At 36.8% G+C, this 16,821-nt stretch overlaps 1 pseudogene; it reads left to right on the forward strand.

Annotated features, from left to right (window-relative positions):
- Positions 1–2,627: 2,627 nt before the first annotated feature.
- LOC112409325 (COMM domain-containing protein 6 pseudogene) lies at positions 2,628–2,881 on the forward strand (annotated as a pseudogene).
- Positions 2,882–16,821: the final 13,940 nt, after the last annotated feature.

Here is a 16,821-nt window from a genome sequence, read left to right on the forward strand (position 1 = left end):
CGTAATTGATTTGCCCTCTGGGAGAAGTATTAGGAGTGCTGATAAGCTGTTCCCTGTTTCCTTTTAGCTGCTTGACACCGCTTCACCTTCATTGACCAAAGTCTTTTGGATGATTCTATAGCTACTGACAATCACAAAAAACTGCCTTGGGAAAGTCATGTTGAGAATAAAAATGTATTTCCTCTTCAACTTCTCAACTCTGCAGTTGGAGTGGGGAGGTGAATTATGTGAGAGAGATATATATATTTAAATACTTTCTGCGACAAATTGATAGTTAAAATTCTGAAAACCAGGAAAAATGCTTGTAGCGTTTTTAGTGATGACCTTTCATGAACATCTCATTTTTTCATTAAATTTGCTTTCTGATAATACCAGGACTAATAATGTATATACACGAGTTAGGAATAACTATAAAAAATATTCTGTTTTTACATCGAAGTGGGGTGGAATGAAGAAAAAGGTGATCTCCTTTCCCTTGCAATACAACGTCCCAACACCAAGCTTTCAGCCTGCTCTGTCCAGAATGGCACCCAGAGGAGGGGGAGGGGAGAAAAAGAGCGCCCCTTATTACTCAGGCATTAGCAACCCCCCTTCAAGTGACTCCTCAAACAAAGTGAAGCTAGAGAAAGGTTTCTCTAGGGGGACTTTGGACCTTCCGAGGTAACTCTTTCACTCTGATTTCCCTTTAACGAAGCAGGTGAAAGGCCATTTGGCACCAGCCGGTTCCTTTTACCCCAGCTGCCTGTGATGAGCGCGGTTGCTAGGCAACCAAGTCTCTGGCTCTCTCTGTGCCTACATCAGGCTAGGAAATTTGGAGGTTTTTAAAGCTGTTTGTTGCAGACAACTTCCACTGAAATGCCTTTAGCTTTTTTAGAACTATTTTTTAAGTCCTTACAGTACAACTACATTATCTTTTCTAATTTTCTCTCCTTTGTAGAAGAGACTATTTAGAGTGTATATGGCTATATTTCCACAGGAAAATATCAAGACCTCGACTTCAAAATCAGAAGTGATTTACATTTTAAAAGAAGAGCAAATGAGCATCACAGCTGCATTTCATATGTTTCTTCCTGTCAGCTTAATTTCTTTCATTTTCTCTCTTCTCCCCTTCTTTTGCTTTTAAAATTTTTATTGGCTTTCCTTTATTTCTTCATTACACCCCACTTCAACGTGTTTCTTTGATATCTTTCTTATTCTCCCCAGTGTCATGAACTCTGTGTTATTAATGCATTCATCTTTAATCAATTGCTAATCATGAATTTGAAGTGAATCAAGCCTTTCTGTACAAGCTCACTGGTTCATATTTTCTTCTTACTTCTGAACTCCTTTCATCATCATCATCCTTCTTCTTCTTCTTCTTATTATTAATCTGTGGCTAGAGAGGGTTAAGGGGAAATAACTGACAAATATTCAGAGTTGTTATGTGGACTTGTCTTGTTCCTGGCAGAGAAACCTGCATCATTGCTCTCTGAGCCTCCCAGTGTCCCCTCTCTGCTTGTATGGAGGCCCTCTTGGTACATTCCATTAGCCTTGAACCCACAGAGTTCTCCAAGTATTTTGGTCCTACATTAACCTGGGACATTCTCTTACATACTTAATGTTATGAAGATATTATACTGAGTGCCATTCCATTTAAAAAGGCATGAAATGGGTGTGCTTCCTTTTGTTCTTTGTCTCTGAGTCTGGCAATAACATAAAATAAATGAGAGCAAATTGGTCTGGCTAAGCTTTTAATCTGCTCCTGCAAAGGGAGAAACACCCGGTAATGAGACAAGAAAAAAGGTCAGAGTTCTCCTGGAAAGATGTCCACTCAAGACAGCAATGCATTTCAAACCTGAACACCTTTTGGTGATCCCCACTCCCATCATAAAAAACAAGCCCTGATATTTGTTTATCATCGTAAGGTACCAAGTAGTTTAAGGATTTTGTTTTGTTTGCTCACTAAGAATTTGGTATTATATAGAAGTGGACCTGCTCAGCGTCATTGCCTGAAAATCCACTGTTGCAGATAAACTCATCTGTTAAAACTGTTAAAATGAAAAATGGGCTTAATGGTTAATATCCTTACAATTTTGATTTTGAGTTAGTAGGTATGCAACCAATCACATATATTGCTGGAATTTATGAGTAAAAACTGTTCTCCCTCTATGACTCAGTATGATCTTCCATATTTGCTATGGAAAGTATAATGGAAGAGTTACATCCTTTTCTGTATGATAAAATCAGGGTACTGTGTTACAGTAGGCCAGAAAACAGGGGGTATGGATTTTACTCTGAGTTCAGTCCCTAGCTATCTTTTTGACTTTGGGCAATTCCCTTAATCTTGGTCTCAGTTCCCTCTTCTGTAAAGTTGTATTCTCTGAGATATATTCTGCTGTAAAATTCTATTATTGAATTTTAAAACCACTAACCTTTTCAGTGAGTCTGGTTTAGGAAAGTGATGATATAACATTTGTTCAAACTGGTAAAGTTTTTAAGTGAAAAAGGTATTTAAACCTCCTTGTATTTGTTAATTGAGCTATTTTTTTACTTAGACATGCAAGTTCAAAATTTATATCTCTTTTCAACTCTATAGCCAGTGGTTAATAAGTACAATTTCTGGGGTGGTGGGATTCCGGGATGCTGCTATGGAGGGGTGTAGTGAGCCACAGCTGGAGGCTAAGGCCAAGGTCACCAACCAGCTAATAGATTTTCAGTGGAAGCTGGGTATGGCTGTGAGCTCAGACAGCTGCAGACCACTTAAGTATCCTTATGTTGCAGTGATGCTCAAAGTGGCACATCATTCAGGCCAAGTAAAGAACACGTCCTTTGAAATGACAGTTCCACAGTTTCAGAATTTCTACAGTTCAAGGAAATTGCTGCAGTTATTGAAACTGTGTGAAAACTGATTGCTTTGTTGATGAATTACTACCATCATTCTAACATCGTGGACTTTACTTTCTGCAACAAAACTGCCTAAGGATCAAATGATATTTATTGAATGAAAATTACACTTTTGGTTTTCCATTTTTTTAACTAATAAAAAAGAAAATGAGACAAACAGGAAAAACATAAGTACAATTTCTAGAGACTGGGTACACTTGAATCTGCCTTCACCATTTATTAGTTGTGGATCACGGGTATGCTCCTTCATGTCTTTGTGCTCAGTTTACTCACCTGTCAATTGGGAATAATAACAGTATCTAAAACACAGGGATATTGTGAGGATTCAGTGAGATAACTCACTTAAGCCCTGAGCAAATGACTAGAGCATTAACGTATTCTTGATATGTGTCAGCTTTTACTGTCACCTTGCTGTCACCAGCTATCCCATGCTATTATCACTCCATACTTTATTAGTGTAATAATAGCCTCCTAGTTTTAAAGTCTCTTTCTTAAGGTCTGTTCTATACATTTTCCAGCTTAGACTGCCCAAAACACAAGTGTCATAATTTTACTCCGCTGCTAAAAACTATGGCAACAGATTTCAATGAACTTATACGCAGTAGAATTGAGTATAAATTAGTCCGGCATTTAAGGCTCTCATTAATATATTGGTTCAATTTATCTTCCCAGCCTCATTCGATTACTTTCTCATATATAAATGCTCTGCCTGAATGGATCTCCCCAAATGTCCCTGAGAACAAGTGCTCTGCTCACCCATATTAAGCAATTAAGGGCAGAGGCTGTGATGAGTCGTTATACCCCATCACCCAGGACGTGGCACACAGTGGGTATGCAATAGTTGTTGAAACGAACTGCTTCTGCTCATACTGTTTTCCTCCCAGGAGTCCTCTCTTATCTTTACCTATGTAACACCTATCTCCAAGGTTCTATCCAAATATCATGAGTTACTACAATTCATTAACTAACTACCTACTTCTTCTCATAGTACTGTCATGTATCTACTCTGGTAGCACTTATATTCTGCTGTATTATAATTCTTTTTGTCATGATCTTATATCCTAATTTTTAAATGGATTTGAGAGCAGTGTACTATGTCTTATTCAATTTTATTTCCAACAATGCCTAGCATTTTGCTTTGTTAACTGTCAGTGGCTAGTTGTCGAGTGCATGAATACGACTAACAGACTAACAGACTAATATCATCCATTGTTTTGTTACCAGTTTTAAAAAAAGAACTATGCTATTTCCATAGAAGCAAATCTGCATTCCTTACCAGGCTTCTCAGTCTCTGCAAGTGCAATCACATCCTTTCTATTTAACATGACTTTAGGTACCTGCTGAAGCCATATTGGCTTTCTCATTATTCCATGGACAAGCCATATTCAATCTTACCCCATCCTTCCAGGAATGTTTTCTTTGCCTGAGCGCAATCTTGTCTTCTTTGTGACCCAAACCTCATTTAAGGTTCCATCTCAGTTCCCACATTTTCCATGGAGCACTCTATGATGACTTCTGCAACATTTCTTCTCTTTCACTACTGAAAAGAGAAATTAATGCACTTAATTCAACAGTCATACAACTTAATCATACAAAGAAACCCCTGCCCCCAGAACAATGAACCTGGAAGAGAATTTAAAGGTGTGGCACTACAGAAATTCTGATATGGAACTTCAGAGTGGCTACTTCCATGTTAACTGACTCTTTGAAATTCCTTTCTTTCTCCTCCCTCAGTTACCCTTATATGATCTATACAGATATCATTCTTGGCTGCTTGTTGTAAGATAGTTACACAACTGAATCATTATGTAAATAGTATGACTTTACATGTGCTAAGTGCTGATAATATTTTAATTCAATAGAAAAATACGATTTAAATTTGTATCAATTTTTTATGCATTTTAGTCTTTCAACCCATTAGATATTAGATCCTTTGGGGCAGAGGTCAAATCTGGAACTTTCTTTGAATTTCCCACATTAGCAAGCACAGTTCTAATCACATTGGAGATTTTTATCATATGAACATTATTCACTGTTAGATGAGACCTACCTGCCAAAATGACCTAGTTCACTATATATGTATTTCACAATACAAGGCACTCTAACTTCATTCCATTTTTCCTGGTCTATTCATTCTAAGTTACTGCATACTTACAGTTTTTTTCCTGGTCTGTTGCCTTCTAATTTACTGTCATACTTACTGGACTTCTCAGTAACTAAGGCAACTAAAGCTGTATCTTTGGAGAAGACTTACACAGATATATCTTGGGGGGGTAGGTACACAGGTGGGAGAGGATTTGCTCTCTCTACTGTATTCATACTGTTTTCCACCTTTTGACTGAGGATGAAAATCAAATGTATTATAAATATTTGTTGAGTGGCCTATATGAAGAGAACTGTGTTAGACCCTTTATATACACCATCTAATTTTATCTTCTCAACAAACCTATGTAGTTGATGGTACTAAGCTATATTTGCTAACATGAAAGCTAAAGCTAAGAAAGCTAAAACTAAGCTAAGTCTTTATTCTTAAACTTGATTGCAAGCCTTTCTGATTCTAGGGTCCATGCCAACAGAAGAGGATAAGACAGTGGATCTCCATCTTCAATGAGCACAAAAGTCACCTAAGGAACTCTTTAAAATACATATTACTGAGATCAACTCCAAAGAGTCCAATTTGTTAGGTGTGGGGTAAGGCCCAGGAATCTATATTTTAAGAAACACAAAAGAAGTATTCATTTGGAAAAATTTTGAGATAAGGAATAGTTAAGATAATCATAGTAACAGTGGTAATAATATAGCAACAACAAAACCATACAATACACGGATCAATACCACACTGTCTCTCAGTTACTGTACCACCTTCCTATTTGTCAGGCATTTTGTTAAGCACTTATGACATATTTTATCATTTGATTCTCACAACCACCTAATGAAGTATATATAATTATCATCTCCGTTTTATGTGAGGAGGGAACTAGCATCGGAGCCGTCACATAGTTGGTAAGTGGTAGACTTAGCACATGCCCACAACTGTATCAAAGAGGCAGCCAAATAAAAGGAAAGCCAGGGAAAGGAAAGGAAGAGAGCACATCAAGAACAGATGATGTCAATGCCTCAGAGTTAAGTAGCTAGGTTGTGAGAAGTGTTCCCTGGATTTGTAAATGAGGAGGTCATTGCTGATCTTAGCAAGATCAACTTGAGTAAGAAGATGGGAGTAGTAAGGCAGAATATTGAGAGTTAAAGAATGAACGGAAGATGTAAAAAATAGAGTGCTTAAATACCCATTTTATGAATGTCCAACAAAAAATAAGGAAATAAAGAAGGGTCGTTTTAGGGGGTAATGCAAATTTAGTGAGCATTTAAAAAAGTATGGGATAGTCATGAAAATATTAAGGGGAAGGTACAATGATGAAAGAGAGGTAGATAAGGATGAAAGTAAATAAAAGTGATGAGGCAGAGTCTTGGAGAAGATGGGATAGATCCATTAGCTTTGTATTGAAGCACTTATTTTTCTGGGAAAGGTGAGCATAGCTGTGGATACAGGTATAAGTATTTGACTAGGGATGCTGACATGGGCATTTATGTGCAGGGAGATGGGAAGTTAAAGTAGCTCCTATGTGATGGATTTTATTTTTTGTGTTGGGAAAATTAATAGGGTCTTCAAGTGAACTGATAAAGATTTAGAATAGCTACTGTGAGGAAACAGGCCAAATTGACTAGAAACACGTAAAAACGATTGCTGTGGGGTTAAAGGCCCAGCTGAGAGGAAAGATCATATAGTGTAGTGGTATCAGTGTGTATGGTTGTGTGGTTTTTATTCAGTGGTGTTCAGTGGATGCAGAGAAGTAGAAGTAGGATTGGGTTCATCTTAGCTTAGGGGTTTAGTAAAACAAGTGATGTGGGCAACAGTGAAACGTACGTAAGAGCATTGACAGTAGGCTTGGTGAAAAGAGCTCTGGAACTAGAAGCTGAGGGAAGACAGTGAAGCTAGTAGAGACTTACAGACAAGGAGAAAAGGGCTAAGGAATTGGGTTTGAAAGAGACGGTAAAGTAGTAAATGGTAAAAGTAGTGAAAAAACTGGAAAAGTAGGCAGTTGGGGGGTGAAAATGGGAATGAGTGGGATCTAATGTATTTTAGTTACATGGCAGCAACCTGAAAGGAATGTGAAACTTTTTAACTTCCATGATCTAATCTATTTTCTTCTCTTTTTAGGAAATCTGAGATCCTAACATCTAAGGAAGAGGTCTACTTTTGGCCTTGTGTTTCCTCTCACGTGTTGACAGCTTTTTGATTATCTGGACCTTTATTCCTTGTGTCTCCTTTACTATCAGCTCTGCTATCACTTGCTCTCAGTCAGATTAGGAGAAGTATTTATTTCTTTAATTTCTAGAATAACGACTGCAATGTGTAGGACCATGCACCAGGATCACCTGGAGAGCATGTTGACCATTTATACCTCTGACCTTCACACCAGATTTATTTAATCAGAATCTCTGGGGGGGTGGATTCTGAGGAATCTGTACTTTTAACAAGCTCCACAGGAGATTCTGACTCTTGTGACTGTTTAGGAGATGGCAGTTACAATAAGGCAGATTTTTCTCCTTTAACTTATCAATTCACACTCAGTATGTTTTTGCTGTTGACTCCTGTTTGTTGGACAATAATGCTGTTGCTGGTGGGTTCTGACGTTGGGGTGGAGAGGCAAGAAAGCAACAATTTGACCTTGAAATTGGTACCTTTTCTAAATTTCATTCTTACACACAATCCCCCCTACACACATACCATATCTCCATCTATTGACACCAACGCCTAACTCATTTAGAAAAGCAAAAGCAAAGTAGAGATGAAAGTGGAAACGATTTACAGAACTAAGCAGCATGACCAAAAAACTCCAAACAGTAGAGATGATTACAAGTAAAAGGTGAGTGGAGATTGGGTAGGTGTAGAGAATAGACAGGTGAGTAAGAGTTTCAATTCAGAAAGAGATAGAGATGTGTCGATGGTGACTACAGATGTACTGTTCTGCTTTCGGTTGAATTAGACATGTGGTTGATGCCCACATCTTTGAAACTTACTGCCACAGTTACATTGTGCTTTTTTGGTAATTCTGTGATCCATTAATAATCAGTGAATTCTCTTGGCACTGCACTCTTGTGTTGTTAGATTTCCCCCACAGAAATTTCAGTTCACAAACAAGAAGAAATCTTATTTTTTGGTATCCTGGTACCTAGAGTTAAGCAGAGAATGTATTATTTTCTTCAGTATCTGCTGACAGTTTTCAAGGAACAGAGGCACAGTGCTGCATCTAAAATCTCCCCTTAGTGACTTAGAAGTCAGGCTTCTGTATATTGGAGTTATGAATCATACAACAAATGTACACACTCATGGATGAAAAATCATCATTGGATAATATTCTATGTGATAATATACTAATCCACAGCAATGAAAATATTTTTAAAAGTTTCCTTTCGAGAAGGAACTATATCTTAGATATATTTTTTTATATTTGCAAAGTACACTTTTACTATATCTTTATGAATGATTTCTGTTTAACCTAACACAAAGGCTCTCTCTCTCTCTCCTTCTTCCTGTCCTCTCTCTCTTTCTCCTGTACCACCTCAACACTCTTTTCTCTGTTTCTCTCTGTATGTAGTCTCATTAGCATCTTTATTCCTTCATGTAAGAGATCTTACCGCTTAAAAAAACTAGAATGAAAAAACTCAGAATCACATAACCTGGGATTTAGAATAGAAAACATGCCTTTCTTTGAAGAGTAAATGACTGGATGTCCCAGACCATGCAAGTTATTCTTCACTTGATAAAAATACATGAATTAAGTTTCAACGTGGACCGTGTAAGTTTCACCTCCCTGAAGTGAATCACCACCATCTCATCTCTTCTGCTTCTAGTCCTAGTGCCCAGGTGCACGGACTGCCTGTGTTCAGGCTGGACTGTGTGGCAACAGCAAACATGACCATTCAATTACTCCAACAAGCATCATCTTGAATTGTTCTTACTCCCCAGTGAGAGAAATTTCTCTTAGGTTTGAGCCAGAATAGCCAACGTTAGTTCAATTTATTCATGTAATAAATTCTGTCCAATATTAGAACTTTTGAATGAACTTATGGCCTCTCTCTTATAAAATCCACAATCTAGATGCCCTGTTCAGTTTGGACTCTGGCTAATGATGTTCATATCCTGCCCCTGAGCTATGTCTCTTGGATATGTTCCTGCTTTAGGAAGCATGCTCATCTCTGGAGTGACTAACCCTTGCCCTTATTTCCATTTTCAGAGATTCTGGGCCTTAGCACAACTTGTTGTGCTTTCAGTACTCTGGCCCCAGCGTCCTCTGATCTGAATTCTGGGGCCATGAATGAAACCATGGCCATGTTGCTCTTTATTTTAGTCCCAAGGCATCTGATTTTGTACTTATTATGTAGTCCTTTCTTACACTGTAGCCATCCACCTTCATTTAGGTGTAATTACCTCATACCTTGATAACGGAAACATTCTCCTAAATTACCTCTATGGTACTTCTCCTCAAATTCATTGTCTATGATATTACCAAATTAACAGTCTTAAATATATATTTTCTCTGTGATGCATTCCCTACTGAAAAACTCCAATGACTCTACAATGCTTACAAAATCAAATTGACATTCCTTAGTTTATCATTTTATGCCTTCATCCACAATCTATTCTTGATTTTTCCAGCCTTGTCTCTAGTTATTTTCCTACATATAGCTTTTACTATGACTTTCTTGGTGTTCTTGGATGATACTTTTTACTTTTTAATTTATTGAATTCTTTCTCCCTGAAATACCCTCCCTCTCTAATTCAGTTATGAGAAATCCTACTCAATTTCTAAGTTTCCATTAAATTTTTCTTCTTCCATGAGATTTTCCATCATTTTTCTATGATGTTTTCTCCTTTATCTGAATTCGTATAGGTTTATGTTTTATTCATTTGATACTCACAGATATTACTGTTGCATATCTACTCAACCAGACAGCACACCCTGAACAAAGGAAACTGTTTCTTATGTATCTTTGTATATCAAACAGTGGTTTGGGTCTAATAGGTACACGGAAAATATTTTTAATGTGAAGTAATGGCTAGTATATCAAAATAAGGTACTGTTATGAGATAGTAAATATTAATTTTTAAGATAATGATGATCATCCTTAAAACATGAGGGTTGAAATTTACTGGTCTATAAGAACATTTCCACGGTGCCCATATAATTTCAATAGTGTATATTTAGCTTTCAAAACTATTTCCAACCAGTGTACCATAAGATTTAAGTAGAGTTTACAAAAGAGAGTGATTACTTTCTTGATTTATACAGAAAGATGCTAGAGCACCCTAGGATTCGCCACTTACTAGATATCAGCCTTAGCTTTATTGTTTGTAAAAAACAACAAAAAAGCACCTCAAAAACAAACAAATAAATGAACAAACCATATAACATTTGTTTTATGGCTTCATTAATTTATCTTTCATTTATCTAAAAACGTTTATTGAGAATTGACTATGTGAAAGTCACTGAACTCAGAACTAGGGATATGATGGTAAACCATTCCTGGCCCATGAATTGGGGAAAATTAAAGTATTCAGGTAGTATTATCATATGAAGGGAAAAGAACATTTGCATTGCAAAGATAGACAAGAGAACATGGACTGTTTTGGGAAGATGAATGACATGTTATCAAATTTTATGAATTCCTCAAAAAAAACACTTAACATCTACTATGTGCCATGAACTGTGCTATGCAGTGAGTGTAGGGCAGCTGTTGTAGCCTTTATTACTGTTCGGCAATTCGTTCTCCCCTCCCTCAACACAGAGGCAAACTATGCGCCCCCATTCCATTGATTTTGGACTTGTCCATGTGATTGCTTTGACCAGTGAAATATGGGCAGAAGAGACAGTGTGACCATTTTAAAATGAGGCTTAAGAATCATCACGAGTTTCTGTTTCCTGTTTCACTATTGCCATTTGCCATAAAACCATGCCCTATGTTGTCACTGTTTCTTTAGTTTGGGTTCCAGAAGGAGAAGTATGTGGAGCAGATATAAACCCAACCAGCAGCCTAGAGTTATGCTTAGGCAAGCCCAGCTGTGTCCAGTTGGGTCAAGCTGTCATAACAAAATCATGAAGAATAAATATATTCGTTGTTTCAAGACGCTAAATTTGGTTGTTTGTTAATGCAGCAAAAACTAAACAATGCAGCAGTGAAGGAGGTATTGTGTCTAGTGGGGAAGAAAGATATTATTAAACAGGCAGTTATCAATGTTCTTTGTGTTTTGAGGAAATGGAGTGTTTCTACAAACATGTATAGCAGGTAGACTTACGTTATTCTGGGGGAAGAGGAAAATCTTCTGGGGTGGCTACTACTTATATATAAATCGATTTAATTTAGCTTCTAGTCATTACTTAGTATATCCTACACCAACTTCTGTTGGGGAACAGATATACCTTTGGGAAACAATTTCCCAGAAAAATCAGATGCAATACCCACAACAGAAACCGATTGCTATTGTTACCTCATGTAGTAGTTCTGCATAGTTATAAATTATTTTAATGAAGGACTAAATGGATACAGTTCTGTATTTTCACTTAAGATCAATATTCTTGTAGCTTCTATATGACAGGTAACCTCTATAGGCACAAGCTTATTCTAGTAATAGAGAGTATTTCTCTTAAGTTATAGACCATAGACTATTTAGATTGGTGTAGTCCTTGAGGTGACCTGTCCAACAACTTCATTTTTCAAGCCAAGCAACTGGGGTTCAAAGATAAAAAATTACTTTCCTAAGGCTCCCATTGGAATTTGGGAAGGCTCAGTTGTGGAGGTCAGGTGTCCTGATGTCTGGATCACAGTGCCTATAACTTTGAAAAAAATGTTTCCCCATATAATTGTCTTTGGGTGAATTTTAAGGAAAAAAATTGATTATAAATATTATAAGTTTCTGTGGTGATTCAACTTAGAGACAAGAGGTAAAATTTAGAGGCTGAAAATTTTTATTAACTGTAGGCCAAAGGAATCCTTAAGTTATCTACCAAGTTTCCCTACATTTCCCTGCCAACCCTGGTCATACTATACATTTTTATGTTTAGTATTATTCATAGTTTTTCATTACATAATTTTTGGTGTGATCATTCAATTAATGTCTATCATTTGTATAATTTTCCTTTTAGTCTCCATTAAGGCAGAGACAATGTATCCCCAGTAACTAGCACAGTATTTGATGCATGCTAAGTTCTCAATACACTTTTGTGGGATTAATGAACAATCTCTCATCCATCCCATGCAAGTAAAATAATTATACTTCATCATTTGGTATGAACTATGTCCCATGATAAATAATCTCTTCTTGCCAAATGGTCAACAGAATACGTTTTTCATAATGTCTGAAGGAAATGAATTAATGGGTTACTTTCAACAGATTTTTATTAACAGATCACATAATGAATATAACATTAAAATATAGCATTATTAATAATAATAAAATCTAAATAGGCACAAAATGATTGCATTAAAATTATTTCATTTAAGAAGAAAATAAGAGTGCCCAGTGACTCATTAAATTAAGATCTATTCAAGTGGAATTAATAGAATTACTAATAAAAGATTTCAAAATTATTTGAATGACTAATACTTAAGATATGGGAAACTAAAAGGCAACAGTGCTCTAATTTACTATCTTGATATTTAGAAGAAATATCTGTTGGATTAAAGTAGCCTCATTGCCTAAGTCTTAAATGATGCATTACTGAATCACGTAAAAAAATTAAGTTTTAAGGAGAATAATATAGGTCCTGACTACTTATTTTGCCAGCATTTTGGGGACTCCAGGGCTAAAAGGGCAAGAGGAAAGGGAAAGCCAACATACAGCTCAGTAACTGAGTAACTTTCATAGTCCTGATGTGTGGGAGTAACCAGCTCCCCAAATGATCTCCACTCTGCTTTCTCTGCTGTTCGACTTGCTGCATTCTCTAAGAGATTACCACGGACTATTTAAGAATGGTGTGAGGCCCCTTGGCATCCAAAATTATGACAACATAGAACAAAACTTGAACCAACCAGAAAATCTTTCTTCTTACATAAAGGTTATACATGAAAACTTATCATTGTAAAAGAACCACATCTTGCTGGAGTTTTTGAGGAGGATGTTATTTATTAATGACATACATACATCTTTCCTACATGATTGCTAAATGATTTGAGAAACAAAACAAAAAAATATATGTGAGCCAAAATACCACCTTTATCATTGCTGGAAACCAGGATGCAGATTGTGGCTTTAGGTCCATTAGCCAAATGGACTTGGTACCTGGATTCCAGAATTAGGGGACTTCATCCATTTACAGAAAGTGTGGACTTGCGCAAGGTCTCCTTTCATCACACTCCCCAGAACTGGCTCCTGCAAGACTTCCAGCACGAAAATGAAAATGAAGACTATCGGTCTCTGCCAGAGATTGGCTTCAAGAGAAAACTGGAGGGTGGGGCATGTCTAGTTATTCTTCCTATGTTTTCAGGCAGAAAAAGCACTCCATCTTCCTAAGAAGAAAGTGACTAACAACAACTACCAAAAAAATGCCAAAAGTACATTAGTCGAACTCTCTCAATACAAGGAAAATTAAGAGTAGAGGGAAGCTTGAGCAATTATACATGATGAAGATGTCTTTAGTGGCAATATACCTATGTTCCTGCCACAAAAAAAGCAGGGACAAAATATTCTTGAAATCTTTCAAGAATAAAAAGACCTCAGTTGAGGGCTTCCCTGGTGGTGCAGTGGTTGGGAGTCCGCCTGCCGATGCAGGGGATGCGGGTTCGTGCCCCAGTCCGGGAGGATCCCACATGCCGCTGAGCGGCTGGGCCCGTGAGCCATGGCCGCTGAGCCTGCGCGTCCGGAGCCTGTGCTCCGCAATGGGGGAGGCCACAACAGTGAGAGGCCCGTGTACCGCAAAAAAAAAAAAAAAAAAAGACCTCAGTTGAAAGTGAAAAGTGATAGCAATTTCTGGCAAGACATCTATTTTGATGTGGACAACAGGAAACTTTCTGTGAAAAGAACATTGAACTATTGTAAATCAATGGAAGGTTGTAAAACACTTCATGTTTAAGTGTTTCTTTACAAGTTTTTCTCTATATTTTCACATTAGATCATGTAGACCATGCAGTTTTATGACATAAGAAATTCACATGCATCTCAGTCTGGATACAGAATTTACTGAGAAGGTCTAAATAAAAAGACTTTCGTGAAGGGACTCCAGACGGAAGTGTGATTAGGATTAAGAAACAGGGTTGCTGAGTCATCAGAGACTTACAACAAAGGAAGCTATAGGGCCCAATGGGTAGAATAAAGACATGTTTTCTTGGAGCTCAGTGGGCACTCGAGTGGCAATGAATCTGTGCCATGCAGTCTGTAGCAGTTGACCTCTCAAAGGCAGATCAAGGAATGGAATGGAAGAGAATGGATGTGGCAGAGTAGGGAGCCAAACAGAGAATAATCAGCATGCCAGTTATTAAAAATTGCTTATAAATAGATTTTTGGCCATATAATATTCCAATATAACCATACCATGTATTACAACCACTATCTTTTGATTAACTACTTAGATTGTGTCCTACGTTTTTGCTATTATAAACAACATGGCAATGCATATATTTCTTTACTTCTACAATTTTCTTAGAGTAAATTCTTGGGAGTTGAATTACTACATTAAGAAGTACAAATGTTCTTAGGCCTTTTGAAACTTGATAATAATGTCTTAAAGCCATACATATTATTCTTCCACCAGCAATGTGAGCGTGTGCTTATTTTCCTGCACACTGTTCAGCACTGCATATTCCCATAAAAATTATTTCTTATTTTGATGAGGATTTGTCCATAAAAATAACATCTGCGTATCTTTCAAAAGAAATCTTTAAAACTGCATCTCTTTAATTTTAATAATTTTTTTTCTATATGCTTTTTGAATTTTGTAAATCGTGTCAGCATACCCAGGTAATAATAGTATGTTGTTCTTTGCTGCTGCTGCTGCCACACCAGCATCATTGATTTAACCATTCTATCTCTCCAAGGCTGATTTGGGTTGCTTCCTTAATCATTTAGTACATTATTACATACACTGATATATGTTTTCTGAGCTATCTGGTTTATTTCATATTTCAGTCTGTTTTTCTTTTGGATAATGTGACTAAAACATAGCAGCTCTGGAGTGCCAGGCTGTCTGTAAACTAGCTTGACAATGGAAAACACAAAAGATAGGCTCCCTGTTCCCTAACATGTTAGGAGGCTCACCACCTCCTTCTTTACCTTTCAGCCTTGTTAATCAATGTTAATAATAGGACAACAACAAAATAAGGAAACAATAGCATTTGTTGAGTGCTTACCAAGGGCTAGGCATTGTGAAGAAGCTACCACATCAGCTTAAACCACAGCAACAGTGCCTCTCTTCTGGGTCAGGAATGAATTTTTTTGGAGGCTTAAGTACCTTTACCAAATCTTGTTAATTCTACTTTCTAAATACTTCTTAAATTTCTCCACTTCTTTCTACTCCTATTGAACATTTTCAGTTCTCAACTGGTTTGAGCTTTTAGTAGCTTGCTGTTTAACTTATCTATTTATTTTTTTTAACGTTTCAATGACTATTTTATTTCCAGAATCTCCATTTGCTTCCTTTTCAAAAGCATCTGAGTTTTTTTCTTCATAAAATCTTTATTCTTCATGGAATCTCTTGCTGCCTTGATCTCTCTGAATATTTTAAACATAACTATTTTAAAACTTCTCTCTAATCTCTTTGATCTCTACTTCCTTAGTATGAATGATCCCATTATGGCTTTTCCTGAGCTAGTCTCCAGTGGGAGTATTTTTTTCTCTAAAAGCCTGGACATTCCTTAGATTTTTCAAGAGTCTCTATGTTGCTGTTTCCATGTAACCAGGATCTATTGGGTCACTGGTTGAGACCTATGTTTTATAGTAGTTCTTGTGAGAGGTTTCTGTACCTCAGGGATCTTGTGAATTTGGGTCTCATCCCCATGCAAGATAAAGGCCTTGGTTCTGGTTTGTAGAGGATTATTCCTTCTACTTTAGGCCCAGGCAGGGGGTCTGTCTCCTAGTCAGTTTGGTGTTTTTGTAGTCCCTACAAGGACTTAGTTTTCAAATCAGTTGGGTAAATACCCTACAAGAGCAATTGCAGGATCATGTGATTAAATTCATTTACTTTGTAAGAAACCTCCAAACTGTCTTCCAAAGTGGCTGCAGTATTTTGCATTCCCACTAGCAATGAATAAGAAGTTCTGTTGCTACACATCCTTGCCAGTAATTAGTATTTCAAACTTTGTGGATTTTAGCCCTTCTAATAGTGGCATCTTAATTTTGTTTTAATTTGCATTTCCTTAATGACAAATGACATTGAGAATCTTTTCATATGCTTATTTGCTTCCTCTGTATCTTTGGTAAGGTGTCTATTCATATTTTTTGCTTTTCTTAAAGTTGGGTTATTTATTTTCATTTTGTTGAGTTTAAAGAACGCTTTGTATATTTTGGATACCAGTCCTTTATCAGATATGTGTTTTGCTAATATTTTCTGTTAGTCTTTGGCTTGTCTTCTTATTCTCTTTCACAGAACAGATGTTTTTAATTTTTAAAATTATTTTTAATTATCATAAAGTACACATAAAACTGATCATTTTAACCGTTTTTAAGTGTACAGTTCAGTGGTATTAAGTACAGTCATATTATCACTACCATTTATCTTCAGAACAGTTTTCATCTTGCAAAATTGAAACTCTGTCCCCATTAAACCATACTTTCCATTCCCCCCTTTCCCCAATACCTGGCAAACACCATTCTATTTTCTGTCTCTATGAATTTGACTACATAACTCATATAAGTGGAATCACAAAGTATTTGTCTTCGTGTGACTG

The sequence above is a fragment of the Neophocaena asiaeorientalis genome, unplaced genomic scaffold, assembly GCF_003031525.2.
Source record: "Neophocaena asiaeorientalis asiaeorientalis breed wild unplaced genomic scaffold, Neophocaena_asiaeorientalis_V1.1 scaffold505, whole genome shotgun sequence".
Classification (NCBI taxonomy): domain Eukaryota; kingdom Metazoa; phylum Chordata; class Mammalia; order Artiodactyla; family Phocoenidae; genus Neophocaena; species Neophocaena asiaeorientalis.